The sequence below is a fragment of the Myodes glareolus genome, chromosome 16, assembly GCF_982192425.1.
Source record: "Myodes glareolus chromosome 16, mMyoGla1.1, whole genome shotgun sequence".
Classification (NCBI taxonomy): Eukaryota; Metazoa; Chordata; class Mammalia; order Rodentia; family Cricetidae; genus Myodes; species Myodes glareolus.
Window position 1 is genome coordinate 16,950,390 of NC_142041.1, and position 17,894 is coordinate 16,968,283.

At 46.7% G+C, this 17,894-nt stretch overlaps 1 long non-coding RNA gene across 1 annotated transcript; it reads right to left on the reverse strand.

The window, feature by feature from the left end:
- Window positions 1-1,738: 1,738 nt before the first annotated feature.
- LOC146891407 (uncharacterized) lies at window positions 1,739-16,337 on the reverse strand. The gene is made up of 3 exons (XR_015735087.1): window positions 16,018-16,337; window positions 2,969-3,076; window positions 1,739-2,281 (listed from the first exon to the last, which is right to left on the reverse strand). It is a non-coding gene; the product is annotated as an uncharacterized LOC146891407 (long non-coding RNA).
- Window positions 16,338-17,894: the final 1,557 nt, after the last annotated feature.

Below are 17,894 nucleotides of genomic sequence, written 5' to 3' on the forward strand. Positions count from 1 at the left end.
TGTGGTATCTCTACGCACACAATGACATATCATACTGCAGATAAAGACACAGAGGAAGACTGTGCATGGACACAGAGAGAGCTCCAAGGTGTGCTGTTTTAGTGAGGAAAAGACCACGTGACAGTGTATGTGTATGTTACCTTTTGAATAAAAAAGAGGGTGAATAAAAATATTCTGGGATAGTTTTCCTGAGTTAATAACAATGGACTAATGAAAACAGTTGCCACACCTCTAAATTCTAAATGTAGAAAAATTCAGATATATCTTAACTTTTGCTAGTGTATGTATGCCCTAAGCAACAAACAAGTAGTCTGCCAGAGTATTTTTTCCAAACAAGCAAAACTCAGCTTTTCTAAGAAAGTGTCTATTTCCAGGTATTAATTTAAACTTTACACACACACACACACACACACACACACACACGATTTTTTGGAGACATGGTGTACTATGTATCCCTGACTGGCTTGGAAATGTCATCGAAGACCAAGTTGGCCTCAGACTTACTGAGATTTCCCTGCCTCTGCCTCCCAAGTGCTAGGACTAAAGGCATGCACCATGCTCGGCCTAAACTTTTTATTTTTGAACTTTCAGAAATTCTCCCAAAGTTTCTGACGACCAAATACATTCTTCCCTGATACACAGAGTTGACTCGGAAATCTTAACGTCTTTCTTGCATCTTTAGGAATGAGAATTGTGGGTATGTGACGTATCCGCAAGAGAAGAGAAGAGAACAAAGAGCCTGCCACACTATTTATTTGCCTCTCCATTCTTTGGGCCGGGAATCCAGGAATGATTCTTTGCTTGGGACGTCACAAGTCACAATGAAGACAATAGCTGGACTGTGTTATCATCTGGAGGGCTGGCTTGAACAGACTTGTCTTCTGTGATTGGCGAGCCTGTTGGCAGACTTCGTTTCCCCAGGCCTGTATGGATGGAATCACCAACATTTTGCTATCCGTCAACTGGAGGCTGACCTCATGACCTAGATGTCTCTACAGATCCTACAAACTACCTGCTGGTTGCCATGTAGACATCTGCAACATGACTGATCACATCATCAAGAAAAGTCTCTAGTGGGAGGGAGGTGGTCATCTCTCCTTAAAATGGCTTTTGTCTCCATCTGACAAAGTCAGGTTTGCTGAGACCCGGAATGTCTCTTCTTGAACTAGTTGAAGATGAGCTAACTTGGAGTCTCAATCACATCTGAGAAAAACCTCTTCATTTGCCAGATTCTGCTGGTTAAAAGCAAATCACACTTCGGGGACATTTTATGTGAAAACGGCTCTCCAGGGGACAGGCTTTACGAGGGTCATCTTCGAACTCAGCCTGCAAACTGCAAGAGAATCTATTTGTTATAAACTTTCGATTTTACTGTAAGATTTTGTGAGCTCTGTTGGCAGAGTGGCTTGCTTTTATAGCACAAGCCCGGGGCTTGATTCTACATTCACAAGGGAGCATTTGCCATAGCCGCCAGGGGTGGAAATGGTCAATAACCATCATATGCCAGTTCTGCAAAGTGACTTTGTCACCTTTGACCAGACGAATTCACTTGAGATTCACCCATCTGGGGGCTAGAACAAGCCCCATTTCTTTGGGTCATGAGCATGGGCCCCTGTCCCTTACTTAACATTTCAGTCAGGATTCAGGCTCTTTGGGCTCCACCAAGTGAAGAGAGCCTGGTATGTGGCCCTGAGGAGCTAGCTCTTTCCCAAGCCCCCACCCCCACACCTCTCCTCACCCCATCGCTATCTTGAGTCAGACCAGTCAGCTTTAACCGCCTCCAAACCTTTGAGGACAATGAGTTCTCTTGAGCCCACATGCTACAGGATAGAAAAGCCCTCCCTAGCTCCTGACACTCTGTAGACAAGATCTTGGTAGTTGCTGTGTGTAGAGATAGGATAAGGTAGGGCTAGGGGAAGCATAAGCCGTGGCTACCTCTATTCAAGGGCACTGTGACTTCCAGTGAAGGGTGGGCCCAGTGACTGGAGGAGGGTTATAAGACCAGAGTGAACCGTCTGTGGATGGAGATGTCACAAGGTGAACACCAGAGCTAGGGAAGAGCAGAGTTGCTTAAGGGTCCTGGTGGTCTGGGGACCTAACAGAGGATTCTCCACCACACTGTCTTCTGCCTAAGAAAGGGCAACATCCATGAAAGGAGAATCATCACTATAGACCCAGAGCAGAGGCCACCAGGAAACAGAGAGCGCGCAGTGTAAGCTTACGGAGCAGCAGGCCATCTGGCTAGAAGGCGCGCAGGGCGGATGTGCACACTGAGGCAGCCCTGCAAGAGAGAACGCTTGTGACTGACAGCCTTGAAGACCGACCAACACCCCGTCCTTGCCTCCAGAGGCCTGGGGCTGCCTCGGCGTCCTGGGATTAGCACTTCGGAACATTCTTACTTTCTTTTCCTGTGTGCTGCAGACTGACTCGTATTCATCTGGGCTGAACGTCAGTCTGAGCTTGGTGCATCTGAGACAGTTCCCTGGAGAAGACAGAGACCGGAGGGACCCCCACCAAGGCTAAAAGATCAGTCCCCATCCTGATCTGAAGAGATCCTACCTCCTCATCTCCACGTGTGACACATACCTGGTGTCAGCCACTCCCCTCCCCTTTCCCTTGTTTCATTAAAGAACTTTCTAAATTTACTTTTTATTTTATGTATCTGAGTGTTCGGCTTACATGTTTGTATACCTAACCTATGTGAGTATGTATGTATGGCTTGCATGTGTGTATGTGTACCAGCTATGTGGCTGGTGCTCATATCATTCAGAAGAGGGCATCAGATCCCCTGGACCTGGAGTTATGGATCCTTACGAGCCACCATGAGTGCTGGGAATTGACTGGGTCCTCTGCAAGCACAGCAGTCACTCCTCGCTACTGGTCTGCCCTTCCAGCCTCCTTTCCCTCCATTCTACATGCAACTGGCTGCTTCTCCTTCAACGCGGAAGCTGCTGCTGCCCTTCCTCACCTCTGTGGGCCTCTGTAGAAAGGTCCTTCAGGGTAGGGGCTAAGTGCTGGGTGGGAACCCGCACTGGAGATCCTGTTGAGGCAGCCATCAGCGGGATCAGGTTTCTCACTGCAGGAGAGAGACAGAGAGAGAGAGAGAGAGAGAGAGAGAGAGAGAGAGAGAGAGAGAGAGAGAGGAGATGAGGGTTGGAAGTGGAAGCAATCTGCCTTTCTTGGATGCAGAGTGTGGTGTTTTAAGCGGGAATGACCCCCGCAGACTCACACATTCGAACACGTTTCAAATGTGGTGGAACTGTTTGGAAAGAACTCGAAAGTGTGGTCTGTTGGGGGGGGGTGTGAGGGTGGATTTTGAGGTTTCGAGAGACCTCCCACGGTTCCAGTTAGCTAAACCTTCCCCCACTGCTTGGTGCCTGCAGATCAGGTTGCTAGCTCTCAGCTAATGCTCCACCATCATGGACTCTAACCCCCTGAAACCATGAGCCCCAACAAACGTTCCCTTTTATAAGTTGCCTTCGACATGGCCTGTCTTCACAGCAATGGGAGAGTAGCCAGGATGGGGTGAGAGGGAGGAGCTGGGCAACACACACCGCAGAGGAGTCTTGAGTGTCTGGTTATGTGCTTTGGAGGACTGGTGATGTCTGGCCGTGCACTGGAGGACTGAAATGCAAGGCTAAGGATGCTTTCAGATGACACGTAATGAACTTTCTGTGGGTAACCCGTCAATCATGAACTTTCTATGGGTAACCCGTCAATCAGGTTACCATCTTCAGCTCTTTCTGCCACTCAGTATTCAGCTGACTGGAGTTTTATTGTCTACCCCCTGGGCTACCCAGGTCATCCCTGGGTACATCACTGGTTTCCCACAATCATAAGGCTGGCATCGCTTCTAGACTTCTGTCACTTTTACTACACAAGACACCAGTTTTGCATAATTGCTTGCTTGGTCAACCACCATGCTGCTCTCTGGTGAACTCGAAGGAAAATACACTGAGCCACAGAAAGGACTTGCTGAGCAGGTATTCCTGAGTGACAGGCGTCCCTGACACTGAGCCTAAGGAGAAGAATCTAGTCATGCCCAATCTTCCAGCGCTCAAAAAGTATCTGACCTCAACAAATTCTCAAGCTAATTCCAAGGGGACTCCTCAGGACACCACCGCAAAGGTGACAATGATCCTTAGAATCTCCTGAGATATTTTCCTACAACCCCTTGTGGATACTTAGCGAAGGAAGCTGCTTTTTAAATCATCCCAAACACAGAGGTGCGCGGCTAAGGGGATCATAGCTTAAGTCAGAGTGGGCTTAGAAGTTGGTAATGCTCCAAACTCAATATTTATACTATGTGCGCTGAGGCCGGTGTGTAGATTATTGTCCTTTATTATTTCCAGGAATAAGCTTACTGAATCATCAAGCGTTTCCATGTCCTTTCTAAGTGCTGGGTTCCTGATGATGTCCTGACTGATGGTCGCTCGGGACCCACGCTTGAGCTACTAACGGGAACCCGCCTGCCCCTTGAAGAAGTGTGCCACCATCCTTTATAGTAAAACAAAAACAAGCAAAAAAACAACCTGAGGCAACTTCACGTCTGTGGGAAATAGCGGCTTATGGGGGAAACATGAGAGTGTCTATCCACGTGAAGAAAACGTGGGAGCAATGTATGTGGTTAGTGAAGACTTAATGGGCTACTTAAAATTCTCAGGTAGCAATAATATCAGCGAGATCTTCCTCTGTGTGTGTGTGTGTGTGTGTGTGTGTGTGTGTGTGTGTGTTGGGGGAGAGGATATAATTCATCACGAGCTACTGCTATTTTTCTCTGGTTGTCATTTCCCCTAGTTTTATTGAGATGTGGTTAACAAGTAAACTTGTATGTATTGAGAGTGAACAATAGATGACAGGGTCCATGTGTACACTGTGAAGAAATGGCGAGAGTCACGCTAACATTGACAGACTACTTAGACGTAGGGCCTATGAAGATGGCTCAGTGGGTAAAGTCTACTGTGTGAGCCCTAGGACCCAACTTTTGCTATTTATTTTTTATTGTATGTTTTTTGAGACAGAGTCTCAGACTAGTTTTGAATTCTCTAGATAGTCATAGATGACCTTGAACTTCTGACCCTCTGCCTCCAACTCCTGGAGCTGGAGCGCTGGCATTGCAGGTATAGGCTACCACACCAGGTTTTTGCAGTGCTGGAGATCAAACCCTTGCCTCACGCATATTTGACACTCACTCTACCCAGTGAGCTACCACCCAAGGACTGGAGTTCAGAGCCTTGGCTCCTACATAGAAAGCTGGGCATGGTGGTGTGTGTCTATAGCCCCAGTCCTGGGAGGAACTAGAGGTACATCCTCGTGATTCGCTAACCAGTCTAGCAGAATGGGTAGGGTCCAGGTTCAGTGAGAAACCTTGTCTTAAAAAAGAAGGGAATGGTAAAAGAATATATAAATCTGATGGTGACTTCTGATCTCCACGTGTGCGTTCACATAAACATGAACACCTCCCCCCCACACATATGTACCCACACATGTGTACACACACATAGGAAAGAACAGTTATAATCGCTTTCACAAGAAATTTCAAATATAAAATGAGGTATCACTTAACATAGTCACTGCGCGGTTGAGCAGATAGCTGGGACTCATCTGTCTTCTGATTGACCAACATCTTCCTGCGCCCGCTTCCTGTGCCCAGCATCTTCCCTTCTCTCGCTCTTGCCCTCAGAACCACCTTTCGCACTTCTATTTCTGTGAATTCAACGTTTCTAGATCTCACAAACAAGCGGTAACTCTGCAGTCCATCTTAGGGTCGGTCTCACAGTTTCTTTGCCCATTTCTCTGGTGACAGGGACTCAGGTGGCCTCCATGTCCCACCTTCGGTGAATAATGCTGTGAAGACCACAGGAATCGAAAGATCTCCGGGACACAGGGTTTCATTTCCTTTGAACGTAAACCAAGAAGTAGGATGGCCGTGTCATACTGAAATTCTGTGTAATCATTAAGGAAATTTCCTTATCATGTTGTGTAATGTCCTCACCCGCTCACATTCTCAGCGACTTTCTTTTGGAGACAGGTTCTTGGTCTAGCCCAGGATGGCCTAGATCTCATGAGAAGCCTACTGTCTCAGCCTCCAAAATGCCAGGAGTACAAGCAAGAATCACTCTCCTGGCCAAGGCTTCTCCTCTCTCTACATCCTTGACCGGGCTTCACATCTGCTTTGTTGTCATTGTCGTCTTTGTGGTTGTTGTTTCTTCTGCTGACAGATCTGAAGTGAACCTCATTATGGTTTTGATTTCCCTGTGATTAAGAATGGGGACAGCTTTTTATACACTTGCCAATCATTTGTGTGTCTTCAAGAGGGAAAATGTCTAATTAGAGCCTTTTCCATTTAAAACAACTGGATTCCCCCTTTCTGTCAAGTCCTTATACAAATTTGCACAGGAACCTCTCTTGGGTTTTTGACTATTTTTTCGACTATTTTCCCCCCATCCCTTGCTTGTTTTTATCATTTTGTTGATTGACGTGCAGTAACGTTTTAGTTTGACAAAATTCCATCTTTGAGTTTTTGCGAAGGAAGAGAGAAGATGTCATGACTTTTGGCATTTTGGCTTCAGGTTTCTTTTTCTTGTACTGGCGGAAACAAAGCAGTCAAGGAAGAAGAGGAGACCACGGGAGTGCACGGCAGAGGTGAGACAAGTAGCCGGCGGCTTTTCACCTTGGTTCACATGGCTGTGTCTCCACCCTTTCTGCTGCTACCAGATACTTTTCCTTTCGTGTCTTAACGCTTTTGTTTTCTAACTGATGACTTGAAACTGATCACACATATTTTTAGGCTCTTTACCCTACACGGAAATGAAGACCAGATGTGTCTTCATATACTTGTGGTACCAGAAGCTTCCTGGCACAGTCGCCTTCTTTCCTTCCTTCTTTTATTTTTTCTTTCTTTGAGACAGCGTGTCACTAATTAGCTCAGCTTGCCCAGGAACTTGTCCCGTACCCCAAGCTCCCCTCAAACTCCCAATCCTCCTGCTATGGCCTCCTGACTACAGACATGTACCACCATGAACTTCCCAATAGAGTCCCCAAAGAATCAGCCCCAAGGTTTTAAAAGCCGACCTTTTTGTTTGCTTGTTGAACTTGTAACTGATAGAAACAAACTGTTGCCATTTCCCTTAATTATGACTCTGAATTCCCGCTTGGGATTGAAAAATCAATCTAATCTTTATTTCACGTTACTCAACTGGTGTTTTATGCCCCTCCCCCAGGGATGGGATTGTTACACTGTGGGTGGGTTAGAGCAACAAGCAATATCCCGGGGAGAATCGTGGCTGGGGGCCAGAGAAGGCAGAGTCTGAGCTGGCTTTGAAGGACTAGGAGAGTTCAATTGGAACTCTCTAGAAGGGAAACCTGGGCCGTGTGCCTTATGTGCGTGGGTTCATTTAAGTCTATGAACAAAAGCACAAAGCTGCAAGAAAATTAGTGTTAGAGACTGAAACCCAGGGCTAAGAAAGGAAAGATCTAATTCGGGGGAAATATCCCCAGCGTATAAACAATGTGCTGCTTCGTTGGATTGTCCGGTGTTGAAGGAGGCCAGGAGGTAGGAAAGGGGAGAAGGTAAGCTTTTTTAAGCAAAGCATTTTTTAAAAGAGAGACCATCTGGCTAGGACCAAGGTCAGTGGGAGAGTGCTTGCCTGGCTTGCCTGGCATTTGCATGGGCCTGAGTTCAATGTCAGCAATGCAGGAAGACAGAAGAGAGGGGAAAGGAGGGAGGGAGGGGAAAAGGAGAGAGAAAGCATTATGACTAATGGGACTTTGTCCCCAGTCATGCTAGATATCCATCTAAATTATATTTGTCCTTTTAAGTAGTCACTTGGAGAGACTAAACACTTATTACAGTGGCATTATTGAAAAAGACCTTGAGAGATCCCCTTTGATAACTGCCTTCTGAACATCTTTATGAGCCACAAATGAACGCTGGCTTTATAGCCTCAGAAAACTGTCTCTATCTCTCTGTATATGGTGAGAACATTATATGCGGATACAAAATGTATTCCGGCAAAATTTAGCTGGTTGGACGTTTCTTCTACAAACTAAACATAGGTGGCAAATTGCTTTTATCTATTTTCCAAAATAATACAACCTGGAGAGTACTGTTCAAGAAGATTGCATGTGTAGATGTAGCACACCACAAAAAGAAAGAGTGTGTGCGCATACTCCAGACTGGGAAAGTGATCTTCAAAGAGGTAGTCCAGCGTTCTGAGCAGCCACCGTGTGGCACCTCCATGGGAAGGTCCAGAGCCAGAATTCCACCAGTATCTACGTTCTGAGCTTTTGTTTTGAATCACCGTGGTTGGAAAAGCTATTATTCGGTAGCTTGTGGTCAGCCCTGGTGTCTTGCTGGTGGCTCCTCAGGTAGTCACTAACAATCAGGTAATCTCCCCAAATCACTCATGAAGACCTAACCAAGCCACAGAGGAAGATGAACCAAGGTCTCTGTAGTTTCAAGTTTAGGAAGCAGGTCATCCAGAAGATGTTCGTCAGAATTGCTCACCACCACAAAAACCTGACCCAAGCCGCCTTAATCTACACACAAACTTGAATTCTTTATGGCTTTAGACTCACTGGCCTGCAACTCTTGCTCACCCATGTGAATGAGATAAGAAGCTATTTAAGACCCACATTTGGGCATCTGAGTCATTCACCTGTCTGAGACCCACAAAGTTTCCCATGAGAATTCATATAAAAAATCTTCTCCTAGAGTGAGGGATAAGATAGTCGTAGCGAGGCTAGAGTCTCCTCTCAGTTATCCAGCATACCTGCTCATTGAACCCTAAAGATCTTTCTGCCTGCCACTCTGCCTCTCTCTTTTTAATTCCTAACAATTTCATATACATATACAGTGTACCACCACAGCCACTGCCCAGCGCTTTGACCGCTTACGAGTCTCTGTATTAACCACGGCCCGTTGCAAAGAGAAGACTGAGGCTGAGAGCTGCACTGGTCAAGGAGAGGAACACAGACACTCAGAAGGCAGTTTGATGTCCATTTAGAGATGGGTCCCCTCTAGCATCTTAGCTGTAAGCTTTGGACCAGGTTTACGGTAACAGGAATGTATTCCTTCCCATGGACTTCAGAGCGGATCAGAAAGTGAGTGATTACCTTCGCCCCTGCCCAACAGCTGTGCTACTATCGTGCTTATGGTAAGACATCTTACCTGTCTGCCTCTCTTTTCCTGGGCTCTTTGGGGGCAACTCTTGTTCACATGATCTCTCATCTTGTTTTGTGCGTTATCTACAGGACACAGCAGTTCACTGGTTTTTCTTAATTGGCAAGATGGTCTTTCCTTGTTTTAACACAATTTCTAGACCATAGCAATGAATTCTCTCCTTTCTAATGTTCCAATTGTGTCAGCACAGGATTGTTGGGTACTCCTGGGATAGTGATGGGTTTTGCATCCAGCCTCCACCATAATCTGATGTAGAAGGGTATTGTGTGCTGGGCAGGACAGTGTGTCTTGCAAAACCACATTCCTCTGTGATCAGTGCTGAGTCAATGGCTTCCGAGTGGGGGATAGGGGGTCTTGTTCTTCTAGCAACTTGCTCCTTTTTCCCAGCACTCATTGGCAAATCATTTGGAATTTCTTTACTTAGGACCTGCAACACTGTCCTGCGCTTATGAACTAGAGGTCATGAGACTCCTTCAATTTCTTCCAAACAGTATCTGACTGAATTCTTCAGAGTGTGTAACATAACACTGGGGCCTTATTTTTTTGTTTATTAGTTCATTCATTGGTGTGGTTTGGCTACTAACACGCCATCACGGATTCTCACAGAATGCTTCGCTTTAAGAAAGTCTGAGAGTGGATAATTTAAAAGAATTCAAGATTTAATGGTTCAGGATTCATTCAGAAAATGAAACAATTGTGGAGAACTTAGAATATTTTGGAGTGGAAAAGAAAAGAAGAGGGAAGGTTCCTACCAGATAGTAAGCTATATAAAAAGGTTGCAGAAAATAAATTGATGCTGGTCCTGAAACAAGAGCTCTTAGATGCTAAGAAAGATCTTACATCCTACTGAAGTCACTGTGGGTCAGTAGCGCCCTTTGCCCCTGGATCCCGGAGAACTGGGTGAACTTTCTGGAGGAAGAAATCTCTCGTTAGAGCCCCGGGAGCTTCATTGTTACTATGAAGTACCCTTGGTGATCAGCGGACATTGGGGAAGTGATACACTGGGCGGGGCTCAGAGCCAGGTCCACAGTTGTCACGCAGCTGTTCCAGGGACTTCAGCGACCGAACACACAGAGAATGCCAAGTGATCACGTGGAGCGCTTACAGAGATAAGATAGGATTTTATAAAGGGGAGTAAATGATCAGAGATTTTCCAGGGTGACCAGAGAGATAAAAAAAATAACCAAACAGAGGGGTGCAGAAATTATTGTCATCATTACCATAGCCATTAGGACCATAACTATCACCATCATCACCACAATCACCATCATGGTCACTATCACCATCGTCACCATCACCAGTCACCATTATCAATCATCACCAGCACTATCTCTTCCTCATCCCTCTTTTAAAGCTGAGTTGTCCTTCCTCAAAGACACCTACCAAAACCTAATAGGGTCGGGATTCTAATCTTCTTGTGCTCTAAACTCTAAGCTTTGTCATTTTTGTGTGTATGTGTGTGAGGGGTGTGTGGTGTGTGTGTGTGTGTGTGTGTGTGTGTGTGTGTGGTGTGTGTATGTGTGTGAAGTGTGTGTTTATGTATGTGTGAGGTGTGTGTGTATGAGGTGTGTGTGTATGTGTGTGTGTGTGTACATATTACCATCCTGTCTCTGGTTAAGAGACAACTCACAGGAATGAAAATCAAACACTAGCAAATCTTTTTTTCTCCACTGTCAAGATGACTCTGTAGTCGACTGCTTTTCGGATTTCAGTATGTTTCATTTTGTTTCTTGGCAAATGCATTTTTCAGCATTGTAAACCTTGAATAGCTGTTTGTTCTAGGTGCTTGCATGTGAAGTGAACCTGTATGGTAGTTAGTTTTTAGATGGGTCCTGGTAGATGGTTTCAGTGTTTTCTAGCCACTAGGAGCAGTGAGTAATCACCAAGTTTTCTCTTGGAATCACTGTATGAATGACCCCTTTCTCGCTCCCAGTAAGTAATTCAGTTCTCGTGTTCAGCTCCATAGAGGAAGTAGTAGCTCTCTAATTTCTAACGATACTTACATCTCTTGTTCTGTAGTCACAAAGCACTCGTTAGACCAAACCTCTGTGACTTCTGACTCTCACCCACATTAACACTCCGCTGCCTTCTAGCGGTCTGAAAACCCACCAATTCAAGATGGCAGTTCCGTTCCCTTTGAAGTGATACCGAGTAGCTTATCTCTCAGAAAATAGACTCTGTCACGTTAGGGATCTTGTCTGTCCTTGGTATTTCTTCACAGTAGACCTTGCCAAAGCGTGGATGCCTGGGTCTCACATTGTCGATGGACTCAGAAGCCCGAGAACAGAGTTGTCCAATTGTTCCTGCACATTTGAACCACCAGGGAGGCTTTAACAATGCAGACAGTTGGGGCTGGGGGGAGGGAACTCAGGGTTCAGTGATAGCTGAGCAAGCATGAGTCCCCGATTTGAAGCCTAACACCTACATAAAGTCCAGGCATGGCTGCACAGCTGACACCCGAGGGCTCCACCTGAAGAATGGGGGTGTCAGTTGGGCAATGTCAGAATCAAATAGTCAATATTCTTGTCATACACTGTTGTAATTGTCTCTTTCCCCTCTTTCTCCGGTATTCCTCCACTTCCATCTTCTATTTTTTCAATCATGGGAAAGACTGATGAACCTTTGAGATCTCTCCCACACAGCTCCACCAAATGGCAGAACAATAGGGGTCTCGCTCCATAGAATCTCCTACTCACAGTTCCCCATGGGCTGGCCTTGTGTAGGTCCGTCAGAGGTCTCCTAGGGAGAAACAAGTCTGTTCCCACAGAGCAGAAATTGAACCCTCCTCGGTCTGCTTCCTTTGCAGCCAGGCTATTTTTTACATATGCAAAATGTGGTCCCCCCAGAAAGCCCCTTCTTTGACTTCTCAAGCCTCTTCCATCCACTTCCGTCTCCCCATTCCCCAACTTTGCACTTCAGTTTTCTGAGCAACCCCAACCTTCCTCGGGGCAGATAGAACTTACAGCCACCAGAATCTTCAGAAGGCAACTTGAACATCGCCAGGGGGTGGCGGCGGCCACCCTTGGATTAGACTGTGTCACCTACAGAAGGAGAAGGCTGCTGCACTCACAGCCTAGGGAGATCATGAGCCCTATCGAGGTTTATTTTCTCTCCAGCAACAGCCTAGGCTGACGGAGTCTCACTCACTCTCTGGGCAGCCAAGTGCTTTTGGGAAAGAAGCAGGCAGTAAATGTTTTAGAGTTCAAAGTCCCTGGAGGCCTATGCTCCAAGTCAAGTCTTGACCTTTGCCATGTTGCCCCAAAGCAGCCCCAGAGAACTCCTATGTGAACAGGTAAAATAGGATCCCATCGCTTCCTTTGTGGGCTCAAATGTTTCATGTGATCTTCACAGGTTGCCAAATAGGATTCTTCTAATCTGCCTTCCCACCCATGTAGTAATATCAAAATCATCTTAGCTTGTGAGCCACTCCAAACACTGGGAGCTGGAGCTGGAACAAGGAGCCCGAGTTCCTTGTTGCTGACACAGTACATCGCTAAGTGTTGCTTGGCTCAGTCTTGCTTGTACTTTTAACACTACTTGTGGGGACTGGAGGGAACTATCATCAACCCTCCCAGCCTGCGCAGAGGTTTCTGTCTAAATCTTAGCTGTCTTCCGTCAGAAAAGCAAAAGGTTATTCTTAATTTTATCTGTACGCCACGGTGTGGTGAGAAAGGCCTTTAAGCCCAGTCCTCAGCAGGCTGAGGCAGGCAGATTTTCTAAGAACTCTCTGTGACTTTGAGGTCAGCCTGAGTGAGTTTCAGGCCAGTGGGGGAGCTTCATAGTGAGATCCCGTCTCCAAAACCAAATAAACAAAGCCTCTGTTTGTGATGTGACTATGTGTACTGTCTGGAAGGGGACATCAAGACTGTGTCTTCTCTCTCAGCAGCAGATTGTGTCAGTAGCCTATGTGGGATGTTTTCTCCCTGGGGAGCCTTTTGTAAAAGCCACTGATTAGGTTGCTGTGTCGGGAAGTTTCTGGGGTGACTGTCATCGCTGCATAATGAGCTCCACTTTGGTTTGGTTCCTTTAGTTCTGTGATGTATTTTAGCAGAGGGTAGAGTACTGTGTCCATAGAATTATTTAAGGATCTGTGGTAGTATTTAGCTTGGTCCTCCCATACCCAGTATGCCACCTCTCCTCTTTATGAGGGGGCAAATGAAAAATAATGAATACTCAGGTTCACTGGCAGGAGGTGAACCGATGGAGGTGCAGTGTACTGGAGTGGGGGTCAGTGGGTTCTAGTCAGTGTACTGAAGAGGGGGTCAGTGGGTTCTAGTCAGTGTACTGAAGAGGGGGTCAGTGGGTTCTAGTCAGTGTACTGGAGTGGGTGTCAGTGGGTTCTAGTCAGTGTACTGGAGTGGGTGTCAGTGGGTTCTAGTCAGTGTACGGAAGAGGGGGTCAGTGGGTTCTAGTCAGTGTACGGAAGTGGGGGTCAGTGGGTTCTAGTCAGTGTACTGGAGTGGGGTGTCAGTGGGTTCTAGTCAGTGTACTGGAGTGGGTGTCAGTGAGTTCTAGTCAGTGTACTGGAGTGGGTGTCAGTGGGTTCTAGTCAGTGTACTGGAGTGGGGTGTCAGTGGGTTCCTGTCAGTGTACTAAAGTGGGGAGTCAGTGGGTTCTAGTCAGTGTACTGAAGCAGGGGTCAGTGGGGTTCTGGAAAAGTCACTGCTTTGCTGATAAAAAGTACAGGTTTGATGGCTGCCTCTTCTGTCCCCTTTCCTTCACTCTCTTGCCCTGAAAGCAGATTTATGGTAACGATCCTGAGTTTACTCAGGTTTACAAAGAAGGCAGTCAGTGAGGTCAGGGGACTTTTTACAGCTCCGTGGAAAGATAGCTTATAGTCTCTCTTGGCAATCATGAGGGCAATTAGGCAAATACTCGCTAAATTCTGAGAGAGGGCTTTTCGTTTGTTTATTCATTTACTTAATAAGTCTTGGTTAAAGATTTCCTCAGTGCTAAATATAAAGATGAAATAAATAACCTCATTGTCAAAGGTCAGTTCGTACACAGATAAGGGATGAGAAGTCGGTCTGGAGAATGGGTTCTGGCTCCTAGAACAGAGACCAGCAATGTGAACATTCAAGCATTCGGCACCGGTACCCGTCCCTGTGGATACGTCCCAAGAGCAACTTCCAGCACACACTGCTCATATTCCCTAGGCTCCACTGCCCATGGACACTTCCTATTCTCCGGAAGGACTTTTCCCATTCCAAATGGCCTTGTGTAAGGAACACTGTCTTCCTGTCGGGGAACATGTGACCACAGGAACCCTGTTTGAAGCTAGTCATGTCTCCACAGCCTGAGAAAGGTCAAAGGTGCAATGAGAACATAATACCAGCCCTTCGGAGATTGTGCTTGGAAAGCAGGAGAAGGGAAGGGGCCGTTCCAGCTGGGGATTGAAGCTTTTTATGAGGAGAGTGGTATTTAAACCCCGCCTCCATTCTTGGAATGTGGCTGAAGTTTCACAGGGCTTTAGCCTGTGAAAGTTTCGACTCAGGGTGTAGGTGAATGAGCCTCTGTGACAAAATGGAAATCAGTTGTTGGGTGTTCTCTGTCGTATAGATACACTACAAGGAGCCTTCAGAAGTGGGCAGCTAGCATGGCATCACTTAGTATAGAGTAGCAAGCACGCCACGACCGCAAGTAGGCCTTCAGTGGCTGAGGAAACGGTATACTGAGGAAGGTCGTGTATTTCCTTTCTTTGTCTAATGGGGAGACACCTCCCTTCAGAGGTTTTTTAAGGAAACAAAATCAGTGCCCACAAGGACTGAAGAACTTGGTCCAGGGCTTGGAAGCTTTGATCCCAGGCAGGTTAAATCACCATGGTGTTTGTTCCTTGTTCATTTCTCAGTATTCCAAGCAGGTAGCCAGGCCTTGTGTTCCTACGTTCTGTAGACTATTGCCCTTTCTGGCATTTCCCTCCTGACCTTGGGAGACTAGGGCAAACAGAGTCATTACAGGGAGTTAAGGAGTGGCTTTGAGTGACAGTGTCCTTGGTGATGAGAGAGCTGTGTCGGCTTCTAAAGGGAAGGGCTGATTTCTCTCCTTTCTGTAATAACGGGCTGCTGGGCGCGTGGGGATGGCTCAGTCTGTAAGGTGTGTGCCTCCTGAGCATACAAAACTGAGTCCAATCCCCAGAACCCAGAATTTCCATGGGGAAATGTCATGCATTGTAATCTCAGAACTGGGAAGTAACGATAGGAGGGTCCCTGGGACCGGCTGGTCAACCAGACTAGACTAATTAGCAAGCTCCAGGACAATGACCAATCTTGCAGTAAAGGGGGTAGATGGTGTCCCTGAGGATGACATTCAAAGTTGTCCCTTGATTTCTGCATGCATACAAATGCATGTTGATGAGCATGCCCCCCCACACGGAGACATACATACACTAAAACATATTGTGGTTCTATGATCCACCTTTGAAGCTTGGGAGCTCCTAAGGAGGTGACAGTCTGTGGAGTAGAGGACGTTCTCGCTGGATTATGGGTACAGAAGCTCTCAGTTCAGGCAAAGTTATCCAGGGGAAACCGGAACACTTGACCTCAAAGACCTTGGAAGGAAGCATGTAGACGACCCTGGCTACCCTATTCATGCATAAATCAAACCTGGGTTTTGCGTGACTCATGAAATAGAGAATACAGTTATAATGTTAGGAGTGCTGGGGGAACCCAACCCAGAGCCTCATGGATGCGCTACCATAGACTTACACCACAGTCCTATATCTATAAATATTTTGGATAAAAAAGAATGTTTTATGACCTGGGATTACATAAAATTAAAATGTCAGCATCCCTAAACAGCGTCTTGTCGGAACCCAGTTAAGCTCATTCCCTTACCTTTGGCAGATGCCCGCTTTCAGGTCACAAGGGTGGAGCAGAGTCATGGAACACAGAAGTGCCGAGCCTGCAGAGCCGAGTCATGATTGGCACACGCAAAATCACAGAGACTTATACTTGTAGCAATGACGTTGGGAAAGAGATAAGGTCATGGTTTTGCAAAATCCACTGTCTTATACATTTCCTTATTCTTCTGAAAGTGCTGGCTAGTTCTGAGACGTAAAATCATTCCTCTATAGTCGTCTCCCATCCCTGTGTTGCCGTAGTTATGTGAGCAGAGTGGGTTAGTGTGGTCTGAGGTTTCTGTCCCACCCGGTCCTGCAGCTGTTAAGTTCCAAAGAAACACACAGAGGTCTACATTAATCATAAACTGGTTGGCCTAGTAGCTCGGGCTTTTTATTAATTAATTCTTACATCTTACATTAACCCATTATTCTTGTCTGTGTTAGCCATGGGGCTTGGTACCTTTTTCAAGTCAGTCACATCTTGCATCTGTGCTGTTATTCTTTTGGTCTGGTCCCTTTAAGGGGCAAGCCACGCCCACTCCGAGCCACTTCTGACCTCTGGTCGCCATCTTAACCCTTTTCCTTCTGTTCCCTCTCTTGGCGTGTGCACACATGTCTCCTCTATGTCTGTCTCCATGTCTCTCTGTCTTTCTGTCTCTCCTTTAAGTAATAAATGTTTACCTTTATGTTTAGTCTTACGTCTATTTACTATGTCCTGAAAGCCTTTTATCCGCCGACTCCACCGCCCTCTGCCACGAGGAACCTGCACCGCTCTAGCAGTCTCTGCCTGGACTAGTGGCCGCGGTCACGCTGTGATGTGCTTCCCTCTTCCCAGCATTCTCGTTGCTACGCCTCTACTTCCTGCCTGGTTACTGGTCAATCAGCATTTTATTAAAAACAATACAAGTGACAGGATAAAAGACCATTGTCCCACAGCAGGTTAGGAAGGAAGATGAGAGGAAAGTGTGTCAATGGGATCAGATGAGATTGTAGACCCGAGGGTGCAGAAAGGCCTGGAAAGGCCCCAAACAAAGAGCAAGGAACAGAATGGGAGGCGTGCTTCTCTGATACTGAATTCTGGTGCGCAGTCCCTGCCTTCAACCCACTCTGAGTGCTTCTGCCCCTGGCATCCACTCACTGGGGCTGTGACTGGCAGGTCACGCTCTGCAAGACACCACGTGACAGCTTCCTCCCTGCTCCTGGTTGGCCTTAGCTTTTCTGTAATCTAACTGAAAAAGGAGCCAATTCTCCTGCAGAGGCCCAAACAAATCTCAGGAAGGACCTCCTGCAGAGACGGAGTAATTTGTGACTCACAGCTATGCGCTTGTTTGTGTTTAAAGGCAGAGATATTGTCCGCCCTTCTTCCTGGGAAGCGGGCCCTGAAGCCCTCACTCCCATGGAGTCCAGCTGCTGAGTTGGCACACCTCTGAGCCTGTTCGCTGGAGGGAGGCGGCCTTTGGCAGACAGGCTGGGGTCAGAGTTCAGGAGTCAGACATCTTTTCTGGCTTTTGTTTAAATTCCTCTTTTTCACTCATTCCTTCCACACAATAAAAGAATTCTCAAAAAACAAAACAAAAACCTTTTGTCTGCCTCTAGGACAGGTGTGAGCTAGTCCTGAGGGAGGGGTGTGAGCAGAAGGCAGGCTGGATCTGGACAGTTCTAAAGCTACCTATGAGCGGTGTGGTACGGAGACAAGCTGGCCTGTCACCTTAGAAGCCTGCCTGCGCCTTCCACCTGCCGTTTCTCTTTCCCCCACAGTCTCTGCTGGGGTGCCCCCTCCTTTCAGGTGCCACCGCCATTCTCTGCCCTCTGAGGGCGTAACCCCCCCCTTCTGTATCTTCATTACGATTACCTTTCACCTGAGTCTTTTTT